Raw genomic sequence first — 15,476 nt, 5'->3', positions numbered from 1 at the left:
CCTTCTTGAGGTTGATAGCAATATTGAACCCCATTTTTTGCTGGGTAATGGGACACTACGTGGCCCTCTGTTTTGTTGGTTTTCCCCCTAAGTGTGGCTTTGGTTCATTCCACTGTGTTGTCTCAAAAAAGCATCTGCAATACCTTGGGGTCAACAGCAGGGGGCATCGTTCTTGAGGTCGATAGCAATAGTGAATTTTTTTTTCAGGGTAATGGGACACTATGTACATGGCTATTCTGTTGGGTTCTTCCCTGAATGTGGCTTTGTTTCGTCCCAGTGTGGCTTCACAAATAAGCATCTGCAATGCCTTGGGGTCAGCAGCAGGGGGCATCGTTCTTGAGGTCGATAGCAATAGTGGATCCCTTTTTTCAGAGGAATGGGATGCTGCCTGGGACCTCTGTTTTCCTTGTTTCTTGCCAATGATGATGTTCTTGTGTGGCTTCTCTAACATTATCTGCAATGCCTTGGAGTCAACAGCAGGGGGCATCGTTTTTGATGTTGATAGCAAGAATGACGGAGAGGGGGGTGGGGTAATGGGATGCTGCATGGCTCTCTATATTTTTGTGGATTCTTCACTAACTATGGCTTTGGTTCTTCCAAGTTGCCGTCTCAAACAAGCATCTTCAATGTCTTGGGATCAACAGCAGGGGGCATCCTTCTTGAAGGCAATAGCAATAGTGAATCCATTTTTTTCGGGGGAGTGGGATGCTGTCGGGTTCTCTTCTCCCAGTTGTGCTGTGGGTCAGTCTTCCACCAGAAAAAGCACCAAGGCACACGCTGGTAGATTCCAACAGGTTTTATTGTACAGAATACCAGAACCTTCTCTTTGGCCCATTTATATAGGGGCTCTCACATACCAGAGGGTAATTGAGGTTTTATGGCTGGCCCGTTTTATGGCTGGCATCTGTTCTTTGTCAGCCGACCAGAGATGTCAAAGACTGGAGATCATGACAGATGCTTCATGAGTCCTCTATATGGTGATGTTTGAGTGTGTCTTCTCTAACATCATCTGCAATGCCTGGGTGTCAGCAGCAGGGGGCATTGTTCTTGAGGTCGAAAGCCATAATGAACCCCTTTTGTTTGGGGAAATGGGATGCTTCATGAATCCTCTATATTCCTTGGTTCTTGCTGATGGTGATGTTCGAATGTGGCTTCTTAAAATTGCAGTGCCTCGGGGTCAACAGCAGGGGGCATCGTTCTTGAGGTTGATAGCAATAAAGCTATTTTTGGCAGGGTAATGGGACACACTACATGGGCCTCTGTTTTGTTGGTTTCTTCACTAAGTGTGGCTTTGGTTCCTCCAAGCGTGGCTTCTCAAATAAGCCTCTGCAATGCATTGGGTTCAACAGCAGGGGGCATTGTTCTTAAAGTCAATACCAATAGTGAACCCTATTCTTTCATGGGAATGGGACGTTGCTTGGGCCCGGTGTTTTCCTTGGTTCTTCCCAATGGCGGTGTTTGAGTGTGGTTTCTCTAAAACTGCCTGTCGATTGCAATGCCTCAGGGTCACCAGCAGGGGGCATTGTTCTCAAGATCAATAGTAATAGTGAACCCTATTGAAACGATGGGTCTACATGTTGGTGATTTCTCCAGGTGGGTGCAAGAATGGGATGAGGTGATGTTGAGAGCGTGAAATATCTGGGATCAACCATGTTCTGGGTGGTGGTGCTTAACCCAGATTGCAGTTCCAGGGGTCAACAGCAGGGGGCATTGTTCAGTTGCGGTTGACAATCATAGTGAATGCTATTTGAAGGAAGGGGCAGAAATGGGACTTTGCCTGAGCCATCTTGGTTCCTTGGTTCTTTCCAATGGTGGTTTACGAGTGTGACTTCTCTAAATATTGCTTGCCAATTGTAATGTCTTGGGGTCAACAACAGGGGGCATACTTCTGGTGATAATAATAGTGAACTATATTGAAATAATAGGGTTTGTTCCATGTTGGCTTTTTCTTCAAATGAGTGTGCAAATGGGGGCAAGTCATATTGGGATCTTGCAAAATCTAGGACCTACCTTATTTTGGGTGATGATGAATGCAGACTGTAATTCTCATAGGTCAAATGCAGGGGTATCATTCTTAATGCTGTTAATAATCGTGAAATGATAAGGTCTCTTTGCACGTTGGTGATTTTTCCTAGGCAAGTGCAAGGATGGGAGCAGAAAATGCTGAGACCATGCGAAATCGATTACGAGGATCAGCCATATTTTGTAGACTGTAGTTCCAGGGGTTGCCTACAGGGGGAGCTGTTCCATTGAGTCTCAATTGGACAGCTTTTTTTGCAATTCTCAGGGTCACCTACAGGGGGCAATGTGTAGCATTTTGTAATATGGACTTGTAATGGTCCTTTGCGTCAGGACTAATTGGAGCCTGTTGTCACCAGAATAACCACTAGGGGGCGATATAGTGCAATAGATTTTAATGGGCTATTGGCCATATTGATATCAAATCGGATAGGAATCAAGGCCTTGTTTCATGTCTCTGAAATAGGAACTGCCTCCAGCCTTCCTTGTTGTAGGACACGGGACCCAGAGTGCTTTAAAGACCTGAAAATTTAAAACATTTCGAATTCAGGAATGTCGGAAATACTTTTCGAGAGAAATTTTGCTTTGTCTAGAGCCCCCTATTGACTGAAAACGTCATTACATGAGACAGCTTCCCATTTTAAAAAATGAAAATCATAAAAATCAATAATATTTCACAAATCGACAGGTCTGTCAATGGAGGATTCTGCTTTTTGGCGAAAGGAGGAATGGGATAAATCGGAGGAAGCATACAATAGGATCACATAGAAAATTCCTAGCAAGGAATAGTGGATACTGGTCCCATGGATATGGGGGCCATATGGCATTTTGGGGAATATTTCCAAGGAATAGCTCCATATTACCTCATCCACATTACCTAGGACTTTCAGCTATATTTGTAATTTGACAGAGAGAAATTTTACAAATGAGGATTTTCTATCTCTTCTGCCCGGTTGTTGTGGATGGCACTGAGTCTCAATGAAGAGGGGAAATCCGCGTATTAATAGCAATAAGAATAATGATGCTGGAAAGCGTCCTGTTTGGTTTCTCATAAATGGCCTTGCGCCTCTGCAAAATGGAAGGGATTTCACCATCCACCTATATGATATTGCAAGCTACATCTATTACTTCCAAAGCTGCAAATATTTGATCATTAAAGGGCCAACTGTTTACAGATTGGTCCTATATATGTGTGAGTGTGTGTGTGTGTGTGTGTGTACACACACTCACATATGCACACACAGATAAATACACAGACATACACATAGATATATGCACACACAAATAATAATAATAATAATAATAATAATAATAATAATAACAATAACAACCCAACTGCAAAAGGCCACCCTACTGGGATCTGCACGCATCATCCCAAAATACATCACACAGTCCTAGACACTTGGGAAGTGTTCGACTTGTGATTTTGTGAAACGAAATCCAGCATATCTATCTTGTTTGCTGTGTCATACAACGTCGTTGTGTCAATAATAACAACAATAATAATAATAACTATTTTTATACCCCACCTCCTTCTCGCCACAGGGACTCGAGGCGGCTAACATGGGGCTAAGCCCAGATATTCACAATAAAACAGGATAAAATACACCCATAAACACGCATCATCAACAAGAAATGTAAACAGAATAAAACACCATATTAAACATATTTAGATAACACATAAATATATATTTACCACACACACATACATATATACACATAACCACACACACACACATATACATATAAACACACACACATATAAACATGCACATATTTACACACGCACACATACATATAAGCTCTGGCATGTCCATGAGGTCACAAAGACTCGGAAGCAACTGAATAAATAAGCAACAAACACACATATACATACACACATATACATTAACCACATATATATGCGTAATACATACACACATGTATAAATACACATATACACATATGCACATACACACATATACATGCACATATATATAGACATAAACACAGACATACATATACACAAACACACACAAACATATATACATATACACATAATTATACATTTATGACACATACATATATATATACACATAACCACACACACATATGTATAAATGCACATATATACACATACACACACACATATACATGCACATATATACACACATAAACACAGACCTATATATATATATATATATATATATATATATATATATATAGTAGAGTCTCGCTTATCCAACGTCAACTGGCCGGCAGAAAGTTGGATAACCGAATATGTTGGATAATAAGGAAAGATTAAGGAAAAGCCTATTAAACATTAAATTAGGTTATGATTTTACAAATTAAGCACCAAAACATCAGGTTATACAACAAATCGACAGAAAAAGTAGTTCAATACACAGTAATGCTACGTAGTAATTACTGTATTTACGAATTTAGCACCAAAATATCATGATGTATTGAAAACATTGACTATAAACATGTATTGGATAATCCAGAACATTGGATAAGCGAGTGTTGGATAAGTGAGACTCTACTGTATAAATATATATACACACACACACACATACATACATACATAAATATACATTTACCACACATATATATACATGTAACCGCTCTCACACACATTTATATAAACACACATATACACACATTTATATACCCACATATACATATATCCACACACCCATATATCCACACACATATACACACACACTCATGCATATATATCTTTGTATAAACATACTCACATGCACTCTTGACATGCCCAGGAGTCCTCTTTGGTTGCATCCACACTGTCAAATGGACATAGCTTGACCCTGCTTTAACTGCCATGGCAACCATGTTATGAATTTGTGGGATTTGTAGTTTGGTGTGAGGCCTGGGAACTCCGAATCCCATTATCCCGTAGCACGGAGCCATGGCAGGGAAAGTGGTGCCAAACTGCATCAAATCTGCAGTGTAGATCCACTTTTCCTCTCCCTTAAAGATCACAGCGTAGAACTCGATACAATCATGTAAGCCAATACTCTCTGGCAAGATGAAGATTGAGTTCCGGGGTGGTACGCGCATAAATAAAACACATAAAATACAATAAATACGCGATGGCAGAGGGCTGGAGATTGAATTACAGGCTGCCAGGCGGAAGCAAGCGGTTGACATTTCCCCACAGCACTTAAAAAAAACACAAGATAGTCCATTAATTTTAAAAGCCTCTAAATGAAATGGCAGAAGGTTTGTTTTTTTCCTTTTTGCTTGATTTCGAAATATGGCCCAATCAGGAGTAATAAAATCACGCTAATCGCTTTTAGGATGATGACGATGACAACAATAGTCGGGAGCGATGTCTTGAGATTGGTTTCTGATTGATGGAGACTGGAAAGGTGCATCTACACCAGGCATGGGCCAACTTGGGCTTTCCGTCCATGTGTTTTGGACTACAACTCCCACCATTCCTAACAGCCTCAGGACCTTTTCTTTTGCCCCTCAGCCGCTTAAGCAGCATAACAGTAACAGTAGCGAAATGACAGTTATGAAGTAGAAACGAAAACATAACAGCAGCATAACAGTAACAGTAGCGAAATGACAGTTATGAAGTAGAAACGAAAACATAACAGCAGCATAACAGTAACAGTAGCGAAATGACAGTTATGAAGTAGCAACGAAAACATAACAGCAGCATAACAGTAACAGTAGCGAAATGACAGTGATGAAGTTGCAACGAAAACATAACAGCAGCATAACAGTAACAGTAGCGAAATGCCAGTTATGAAGTTGCAACGAAAATATAACAGCAGCATAACAGTAACAGTAGCGAAATGCCAGTTATGAAGTAGCAACGAAAATATAACAGCAGCATAACAGTAACAGTAGCGAAATGACAGTTATGAAGTAGCAACGAAAACATAACAGCAGCATAACAGTAACAGTAGCGAAATGACAGTGATGAAGTTGCAACGAAAACATAACAGCAGCATAACAGTAACAGTAGCGAAATGCCAGTTATGAAGTAGCAACGAAAATATAACAGCAGCATAACAGTAACAGTAGCGAAATGACAGTTATGAAGTAGCAACGAAAACATAACAGCAGCATAACAGTAACAGTAGCGAAATGACAGTGATGAAGTTGCAACGAAAACATAACAGCAGCATAACAGTAACAGTAGCGAAATGCCAGTTATGAAGTAGCAATGAAAACGTAACAGCAGCATAACAGTAACAGTAGCGAAATGCCAGTTATGAAGTAGCAACGAAAATATAACAGCAGCATAACAGTAACAGTAGCGAAATGCCAGTTATAAAGTAGCAACGAAAATATAACAGCAGCATAACAGTAACAGTAGCGAAATGCCAGTTATGAAGTAGCAACGAAAATATAGCAGCAACATAACAGTAACAGTAGCGAAATGACAGTTATGAAGTTGTAATGGAAATAATAATATTATGGTTGTGGGTCACCACAACATGAGGAACTGGATTAAGGGGTTGCGGCATTAGGAAGGTGCTCCAAAAAGATCTTCTTGGTGGCTGCTCCCCGGATATGGAACGAAGAAGTTCCTCTCTTTCTCTTTTGCTCTTTTTCCTCCTCCTCATCTTCCTTCTCTTTCTGACCTCAGAGTGCCTCCATATCTCGGAGGGCAGAAAGGCTTTTCTTTGGGGTCTGCTGTGTTCTTCTATCCACCCTTTGATGCCTTTGCATGGATTTAAATCTATTTTCCTCTCTTCTCGGGCAGCTCAGAGGCCTCTCTTGCAAAGGGTCAGAGCCAATTTGGAAGCAATTAGCCAGGATGATCCCTCGTTGCAAGAACAGTTGAGTCTGACCCAGGCTTGGGCAAACTTGGGCCCTCTTTCCGGGTGTTTTGGACTGCAACTCCCACCATTCCTCACAGCCTCAGGCCCTTTCCTTTCCCCCCTCAGCCGCTTAAGCTGAGTAGCTACTGTTACTGTTAGGCTGCTGTTATGTTTTCGTTGCTACTTCATAACTGGCATTTCGCTATTGTTACTGTTATGCTGCTGTTACGTTTTCGTTGCTACTTCATAACTGGCATTTCGCTACAGTTACTGTAATGCTGCTGTTATGTTTTCGTTGCTACTTCATAACTGGCATTTCGCTACTGTTACTGTTATGCTGCTGTTATGTTTTCATTGCTACTTCATAACTGGCATTTCGCTACTGTTACTGTTATGCTGCTGTTATGTTTTCATTGCTACTTCATAACTGGCATTTCGCTACTGTTACTGTTATGCTGCTGTTATGTTTTCGTTGCTACTTCATAATTGTCATTTCACTATTGTTACTGTTATGCTGCTGTTATGTTTTCGTTGTGACTTCATAACTGTCATTTCGCTACTGTTACTGTTATGCTGCTGTTATGTTTTCGTTGTGACTTCATAACTGTCATTTCGCTACTGTTACTGTTATGCTGCTGTTATGTTTTCATTGCTACTTCATAACTAGCATTTCGCTACTGTTACTGTTATGCTGCTGTTACGTTTTCATTGCTACTTCATAACTGGCATTTCGCTACTGTTACTGTTATGCTGCTGTTATGTTTTCGTTGCTACTTCATAACTGGCATTTCGCTACTGTTACTGTTATGCTGCTGTTATGTTTTCATTGCTACTTCATAACTGGCATTTCGCTACTGTTACTGTTATGCTGCTGTTATGTTTTCGTTGCTACTTCATAATTGTCATTTCACTATTGTTACTGTTATGCTGCTGTTATGTTTTCGTTGTGACTTCATAACTGTCATTTCGCTACTGTTACTGTTATGCTGCTGTTATGTTTTCGTTGTGACTTCATAACTGTCATTTCGCTACTGTTACTGTTATGCTGCTGTTATGTTTTCATTGCTACTTCATAACTAGCATTTCGCTACTGTTACTGTTATGCTGCTGTTACGTTTTCATTGCTACTTCATAACTGGCATTTCGCTACTGTTACTGTTATGCTGCTGTTATGTTTTCGTTGCTACTTCATAACTGGCATTTCGCTACTGTTACTGTTATGCTGCTGTTATGTTTTCATTGCTACTTCATAACTGGCATTTCGCTACTGTTACTGTTATGCTGCTGTTATGTTTTCGTTGCTACTTCATAATTGTCATTTCACTATTGTTACTGTTATGCTGCTGTTATGTTTTCGTTGTGACTTCATAACTGTCATTTCGCTACTGTTACTGTTATGCTGCTGTTATGTTTTCGTTGTGACTTCATAACTGTCATTTCGCTACTGTTACTGTTATGCTGCTGTTATGTTTTCATTGCTACTTCATAACTAGCATTTCGCTACTGTTACTGTTATGCTGCTGTTACGTTTTCATTGCTACTTCATAACTGGCATTTCGCTACTGTTACTGTTATGCTGCTGTTATGTTTTCATTGCTACTTCATACCTGGCATTTCGCTACTGTTACTGTTATGCTGCTGTTACGTTTTCATTGCTACTTCATAATTGGCATTTCACTACTGTTACTGTTATGCTGCTGTTATGTTTTCATTGCTACTTCATAACTGTCATTTCGCTACTGTTACTATTACTATAATGTATTATTCCAAGACTGGCTTAAGTAGGAATCCAAAGCCGATTTTGATGTTTTTCCCCTTAAAAGTCAGCCTCGTCTTTGGGTTTTGAGAGAGGCTTATGTCTCAATGAGAAGCCAATGGTTTGGATTTGAGAAGAATTCAGCTGCAGTTCCTTCCTTCCTTCCTTCCTTCCTTCCTTCCTTCCTTCCTTCCTTCCTTCCTTCCTTCCTTCCTTCCTTCCTTCCTTCCTTTCTGTGCAATCTCAAAGGCTTTGCCACACAATAATATGCTTTTATAGCAAGCGAGGGGCCCCCGGTGGCGCAGCGTGTTACACCGCTGAGCTGCTGAACTTGCTGACCAAAAGGTCGCAGTGTGGACTCATGTAGTCCCATTCAAAGCAGATAATATGGGTTATCTGCTTTTATAATCTGGATTATATGGCAGTGTAGGAGGGACCTATGTAGGACTGCCTCAGAGAGTAGAGGACTCTTCTCCTTTGGATGATTTTAAGCAAAGTTTGGATGGGCATCTCTTAGGATGGCTTTAGTTGTGCATTCCTGCATGGCAGAATGAGGTTGGACTAGATGCCCTTTTGAGGCCCCTTCCATCTATATTGGAATACAGACTCCCTTGGAGGATGTACCTCCCTTATTTGGGAACCATAAAGGCCATCCAGTCTAACCCCATTCTGCCAGGCAGGAAGACACAATCCAAGCCCTCCCAACAGATGGCCATCCAACCTTTAGGAATACAGCTTCCCTTGGAGGATGTATTTATTTTATTTATTTACAGCATTTATATTCCGCCCTTCCTTCTTACCCCGAAGGGGACTCAGGGCGGATCACATTACACATATAGGCAAACATTCAATGCCTTTTAACATAGAACAAAGACAAGACAAACATAGGCTCTGAGCGGGCCTCGAACTCATGACCTCCTGGTCAGAGTGATTCATTGCAGCTGGTTGCAGCTGACTTACTCTCCCGCCTGCGCCACAGCTCGGGCCCACAGTACCTCCCTTATTTGGGAACCCCAAAGGCCATCCAGTCCAACCCCATTCTGCCGGGCAGGAAGACACAATCCAAGCCCTCCCGACAGATGGCCATCCAACCTTTCAACTCAGACTCCTAGATTGCTTTTATATGGACTGCCGTCAAGGCAGGAGTCCTCCATCATATCACCCATAAAACTCAATGTGTCTCATCCTTATTCCTCTTTCGTCAGGAAAATAAATCAATACATTCAGAACTGTTATACCTCCGAGTAAATAATCCTCAGCCACGTTCCTCTTTCCCTCCACATTCCCTCCCAAGTGTCCGCACCAAAGAAATCAAGAGCAAAGAGGTATCGATACCACCAACGAAGGGTGCATTTGTATTGCAGCATTAATGCAAAAGCCAGACTCCAAGGCAGCATGTTCCACTGGTGAACACTTTTTACTCTCCGACACACCTTTAATTGCTGTAATGCTATGGAAGAAGCCTGGGAGATGTAGTTTGCCCAGGCACCATCTCTCCTGGGCAGAGAAGGCTATATCTACAGCAGTGGTTCTCAACCTTCCTAAATTATCTCCGTTGCTGCTTCATATCTGTAATTTGGCTCCTGTTATGAATCATAATGTAAATACCGTATATACTCAAGTATAAGCCGACCCAAATATAAGCCGAGGCACCTAATTTTACCACAAAAACTGGGAAAACATTGACTCCAGTATAAGCCGAGATATCAATAAAATTACATTAATTGAGGCATCGGTAGTTTAAATGTTTTTGAATCTTTACATCAAACTGTAATTTAAGATATGACTGTTCAACTCTGATTAAATAATTATTTTCATCTTTTTCGATGTAAATGTGCTTATGTATCCTTTTAATAATAATAGAGTGAAATAATAAATGTAATAATAATAATAATAAATGCAGTAAAATAATAAATGTATTATTATTAATAAAAATAGAGTAAAATAAATGTAAAAGTAACAATAATAATAGTGTAAAATAATAAATGTATTATTAATAATAAAAATAGAGTAAAATACAGTAGAGTCTCACTTATCCAAGCTAAATGGGCCGACAGAAGCTTGGATAAGTGAATATCTTGGATAATAAGGAGGGATTAAGGAAAAGCCTATTAAACATCAAATTAGGTTATGATTTTACAAATTAAGCACCAAAACATCATGATATACAACAAATTTGACAGAAATAATAGTTCAATACACAGTAATGTTATGTTGTAATTACTGTATTTATGAATTTAGCACCAAAATATCACGATATATTGAAAATATTGACTATAAAAATGGCTTGGATAATCCAGAGGCTTGGATAAGCGAGGCTTGGATAAGTGAGACTCTACTGTAAATGTAAAAGTAACAACAATAATAGAGTAAAATAATAAATGTAATAATAATAATTAATAGAGTAAAATAATAAATGTAACAATACCAATTAATAATAGAGAAAAATAATAAATATACCATATATACTTGAGTATAAGCCGACCTGGATATAAGTCCACCAGGACCCTCACCTGAGTATAAGCCGAGGAGGTTTTTTTCAGTCCTAAAAAAGGGCTGAAAAACTAGGCTTATACTCGAGTATATACAGTAATCTGATATGCAGGAAGTATTTTCATTCACTGGACCAAATTTGGCACAAATACCCAATACGCCCAAATTTGAATACTGTTGGAGTTGGGGAAGATTGATTTTGTCATTTGGGAGTTGTGGTTGCTGGGATTTATAGTTCACCTACAATCAAAGAGCATTTGGAACTCCGCCAATGATGGAATTGAACTAAACTTGGCAGACAGAACTCCCACGACCAACAGAAAATACTGTAAGGGTTTGGTGGGCATTGACCTTGAGTTTGGGAGTTGTAGTTCACCTACATCCAGAGAGAGCTGTGGATTCAAACCATGATGGATCTGGACCATGGAGTTCTGTGTGCCAAGTTTGGCCCAATTCCATCATTGGTGGGGTTCAAAGGATCTTTGATTGTAGGTCAACTATAAATCCCAGCAACTAAAACTCCCAAATGTCAAGGTCTGTTTTCCACAAACTCCGCCAGTGTTCACATTGGATCATGTTGAGTATTTGTGCCAAGTTTGGTCCAGATCCATCGTTGTTTGAGTCCACAGTGCTCTCTGAATGTAGGTGAACTATAACTCCCAAACTCAATGTCAATGCCCACCAAACCCTTCCAGTATTTTCTGTTGGTCATGGGAGTTTTGTGTGGTAAGTTTGGCCCAATTCCATCATTGGTGGGGTTCAAGGGGCTCTTTGATTGTAGGTGAACTATAAATCCCAGCAACTACAACTCCCAAATGTCAAGGTCTGTTTTCCCCAAACTCCACCAGTGTTCACATTGGGGCATATTGGGTATTTGTAACAAGTTTGGTCCAGATCTATCATTGTTTGAGTCCGCAGTGTTCTCTGGATGTAGGTGAACTATAACTCCCAAACTCAAGATCAATGCCCACCAAACCCTTCCAGTATGTCCTGTTGGTCATAGGTGTTCTGTATGCCAAGTTTGGTTCAATTCAATTGTTGGTGGAGTTCCAGATACTAGGTGAACTATAAATCCCAGCAACTTATGAAGTAGAAATGAAAAAATTCTAAGGTTGGGGGTCACCATAACATGAGGAACTGTATAAAGGGGTCACGGCATTAGGAAGGTTGAGAACCACTGATCTACACTGTAGATTTAATGCACTTTTGACACCACTTGAGTTGCCCTGCCCTGGGAATTAAAGGGTGCATCTATACTGGGATGTACGGTAACCCAGTTTCTGAATCCAGATTATCTTCTTATATGAATCTACATTGCTGTATAATAATAATAATAATAATAATAATAATAATAATAATAATAATAATAATAATAATAAAACTTTATTTATACCCCGCCACCATCTCCCCAACGGGGACTCGGGGCGGCTTACATGGGGCCATGCCCAAAACAATACAATGTAAACCGCATATAAAAGAACAGCACAACACAATACAATAAGCAATACAGTAAATAATATCCAGTTCAAATCAGATAATCTGGATTTGGAAACTGTATTATATTCCAGCGTAGATGGGTCTTGGCTTGCCTTCTGGTGCTGAGGTTTTGTAATAGTGTTGACCATGCAAAGGAGAGCGTCGGAGCCCATAAGAGCCAATGATTACCATTATTATTCCCCATTTTTTGGACAAAATGATCGTTTGAATCCTCCTCCTTCCAACGCAGGCGGTTCCTGGGAACAGTTGTCCAAAGCATTTGGTCTCTGAACAAACACAATGTACTTTGGGACTTGGAAAAGGGCCTCGTTCGAAGATTGCAATGCGATGGACATATGGAATTGCCAATTAACAGGCACACTGCACATTAGAGTGGGATGCGTAGTGCACCGCCCACCATCACAAGCCCACACGGTTGGACTTCCAGTCTAGGACATGGAAGTTTAGGGGTGCTATTAAGCATCATGAATATCATTAAATTACAAATCATAAGCAGATAAGGAGCCTAATCTGCTTGCTTCTAGACAGAAGGCGAATGTAAAGCAGAGTGGAGGGTGAGTCCTGGCTGCCTAACTTAAGTATATCCCTAAATACCCTCTTAGAGAATCTTTGCAAGAATTTAATCCATCCTAAAAAGCCCGCAATTTGCACCCACCCTATTTCTTCTCACCCTCACAAGTTCAGAGCAGGCTTATTGCTGCCTGGCTCCGAGGCTGAGAGAGTGTGACTTGCCCAACGTGACCTGGGCTGTGCTAGGAATCAGATTGATGTCCAACACATAAATCCACAAAGTGTCCTCTCTCAAAGCTTGCTATCCTAATGTGATTGCTCGGAGGGAAACAAATAGGATGGTGGGTTGATTGCGAATGGCCAGGAATGGCACTTCAGTCCCAAACGTGGTTGCCATGTTGAAAACCAGAACGGGCTCCTGTTCCATTTGGGTCAGAGGAGGTATTGTGTCTAGGGTGGCCGGTCAGGCAACCAGGTAACACTTGCTAATATTCCCTCTTCTACCCATTCCTTTAAAAGGCACAGGAGCCCTGTCTGAATTCCAACATGGCAACTTCAGATAACCCTTGCTGATATTCCTTCTTCTACCCATTCCTTTAAAAGCACAGGAGCTGCGTCCGGTTTCCAACATGGCAATCTCTGCTGGCCAGGACCCATTTTCTAGCCACCCTTTAAAAGGCACCGGAGCCTTGTCTGGTTTCCAACATGGCAACCTCTGTCCGATGGACAGGATCCCTCTACTAGATACCCTTTAAAAGGCGCAGGAGCCTTGTCTGGTTTCCAACATGGCAACCGCTGTCTTTTGGAGAGAACCCCTCTTTTAGCCAAACTTTAAAAGGCACAGGAGCCCTGTTTGATTTCCACCATGGCAACCTTGGTCTGCTGGACAGGATCCCTATTCTAGCCACTGTTTAAAAGGCACAGGAGCCCTGTCTGGTTTCCAACATGGCAACTTCTACGTGCTGAACAGGATCCCTCTTCTAGCCACCGTTTAAAAGGCACAGGAGCCTCGTCCAGTTTCCAACATGGCAACAAGACTTCTCTTCTCGACATGCTTTAAATGACACAAGAGCCGTGTCCAGTTTCCAACATGGCAACCGCTGTCTTTTGGAGAAAGCCCTTCTTTTAGCCAAACTTTCGGACAAGGGCCCTTATTTAGCTACATTTTAAGAGGCACAGGAGCCCTGTTTCATTTGCACCATGGCAACTTTGATCTGCTGGACACGACCCCTCTTCTATCCACCGTCTCAAAAGGCGCAGGAGCCCTGTCTGGTTTGCAACATGGCAACCTTTGTGTGCTGGACAGGACTCTTATTCTATCCACCGTCTAAAAGGCACAGGAGCCCTGTCTGGTTTGCAACATGGCAACCTTTGTGTGCTGGACAGGACTCTTATTCTATCCACCGTCTAAAAGGCACAGGAGCCCTGTCTGGTTTGCAACATGGCAACCTCTATGTGCTGGACAGGATTCTTATTCTATCCACCGTCTAAAAGGCACAGGAGCACTGTCTGGTTTGCAACATGGCAACCTCTATGTGCTGGACAGGATTCTTATTCTATCCACCGTCTAAAAGGCACAGGAGCACTGTCTGGTTTGCAACATGGCAACCTCTATGTGCTGGACAGGACTCTTATTCTATCCACCGTCTAAAAGCCACAGGAGCCCTGTCTGGTTTGCAACATGGCAACCTCTATGTGCTGACATGACCCCTCTTCTAGCCACCATCTAAAAGGCACAGGAGCCCTGTCTGGTTTGCAACATGGCAACCTCTATGTGCTGGACAGGACCCCTCTTCTATCCACCATTTAAAAGGCACAGGAGCCCTGTTTCATTTGCACCGTGGCAACCTTGGTCTGCTGGACACAACCCCTCTTCTAGCCTCTCTCTAAAAGGCACAGGAGCCCTGTCTGGTTGCAACATGGCAACCTCTATGTGCTGGACAGGACCCCTCTTCTATCCACCATTTAAAAGGCACAGGAGCCCTGTTTCATTTGCACCGTGGCAACCTTGGTCTGCTGGACACAACCCCTCTTCTAGCCTCTCTCTAAAAGGCACAGGAGCCCTGTCTGGTTGCAACATGGCAACCTCTATGTGCTGGACAGGATTCTTATTCTATCCACCGTCTAAAAGGCACAGGAGCCCTGTCTGGTTTGCAACATGGCAACCTATGACTTAAGGTGTGCGTGTGACACCTTGTTGCAAGACAGGGACGTCTACCTGACCACCACCCCGCCCGCCCAAAGGCACCCCGGTTGTGTCACCTTGCCAGGGACGTTGCTGCGCCAATGCCAACGCCGCCGGCGGCTCCTACGCTCTGTTCCCGGCTCCCCAATGCGACAACCTGTCCCTCACGGAAAGACAGACACAGCAGAATTTCAGGCTCAAGCGACATCAGGATTGCCCTTCTTGAAGCATGGGA

At 41.8% G+C, this 15,476-nt stretch overlaps 1 long non-coding RNA gene across 1 annotated transcript; it reads right to left on the bottom strand.

Annotated features, from left to right (window-relative positions):
* Nucleotides 1–781: 781 nt before the first annotated feature.
* On the bottom strand, nucleotides 782–5,611 carry LOC134292454 (uncharacterized). The gene is made up of 2 exons (XR_009999704.1): nucleotides 4,758–5,611; nucleotides 782–2,541 (listed from the first exon to the last, which is right to left on the bottom strand). It is a non-coding gene; the product is annotated as an uncharacterized LOC134292454 (long non-coding RNA).
* Nucleotides 5,612–15,476: the final 9,865 nt, after the last annotated feature.

This window comes from Anolis carolinensis, chromosome 6 (assembly GCF_035594765.1).
Source record: "Anolis carolinensis isolate JA03-04 chromosome 6, rAnoCar3.1.pri, whole genome shotgun sequence".
Taxonomy (NCBI): domain Eukaryota; kingdom Metazoa; phylum Chordata; class Lepidosauria; order Squamata; family Dactyloidae; genus Anolis; species Anolis carolinensis.
Note: the sequence above shows the minus strand (reverse complement) of the source record. Positions and strands in the feature narration are given on the sequence as shown.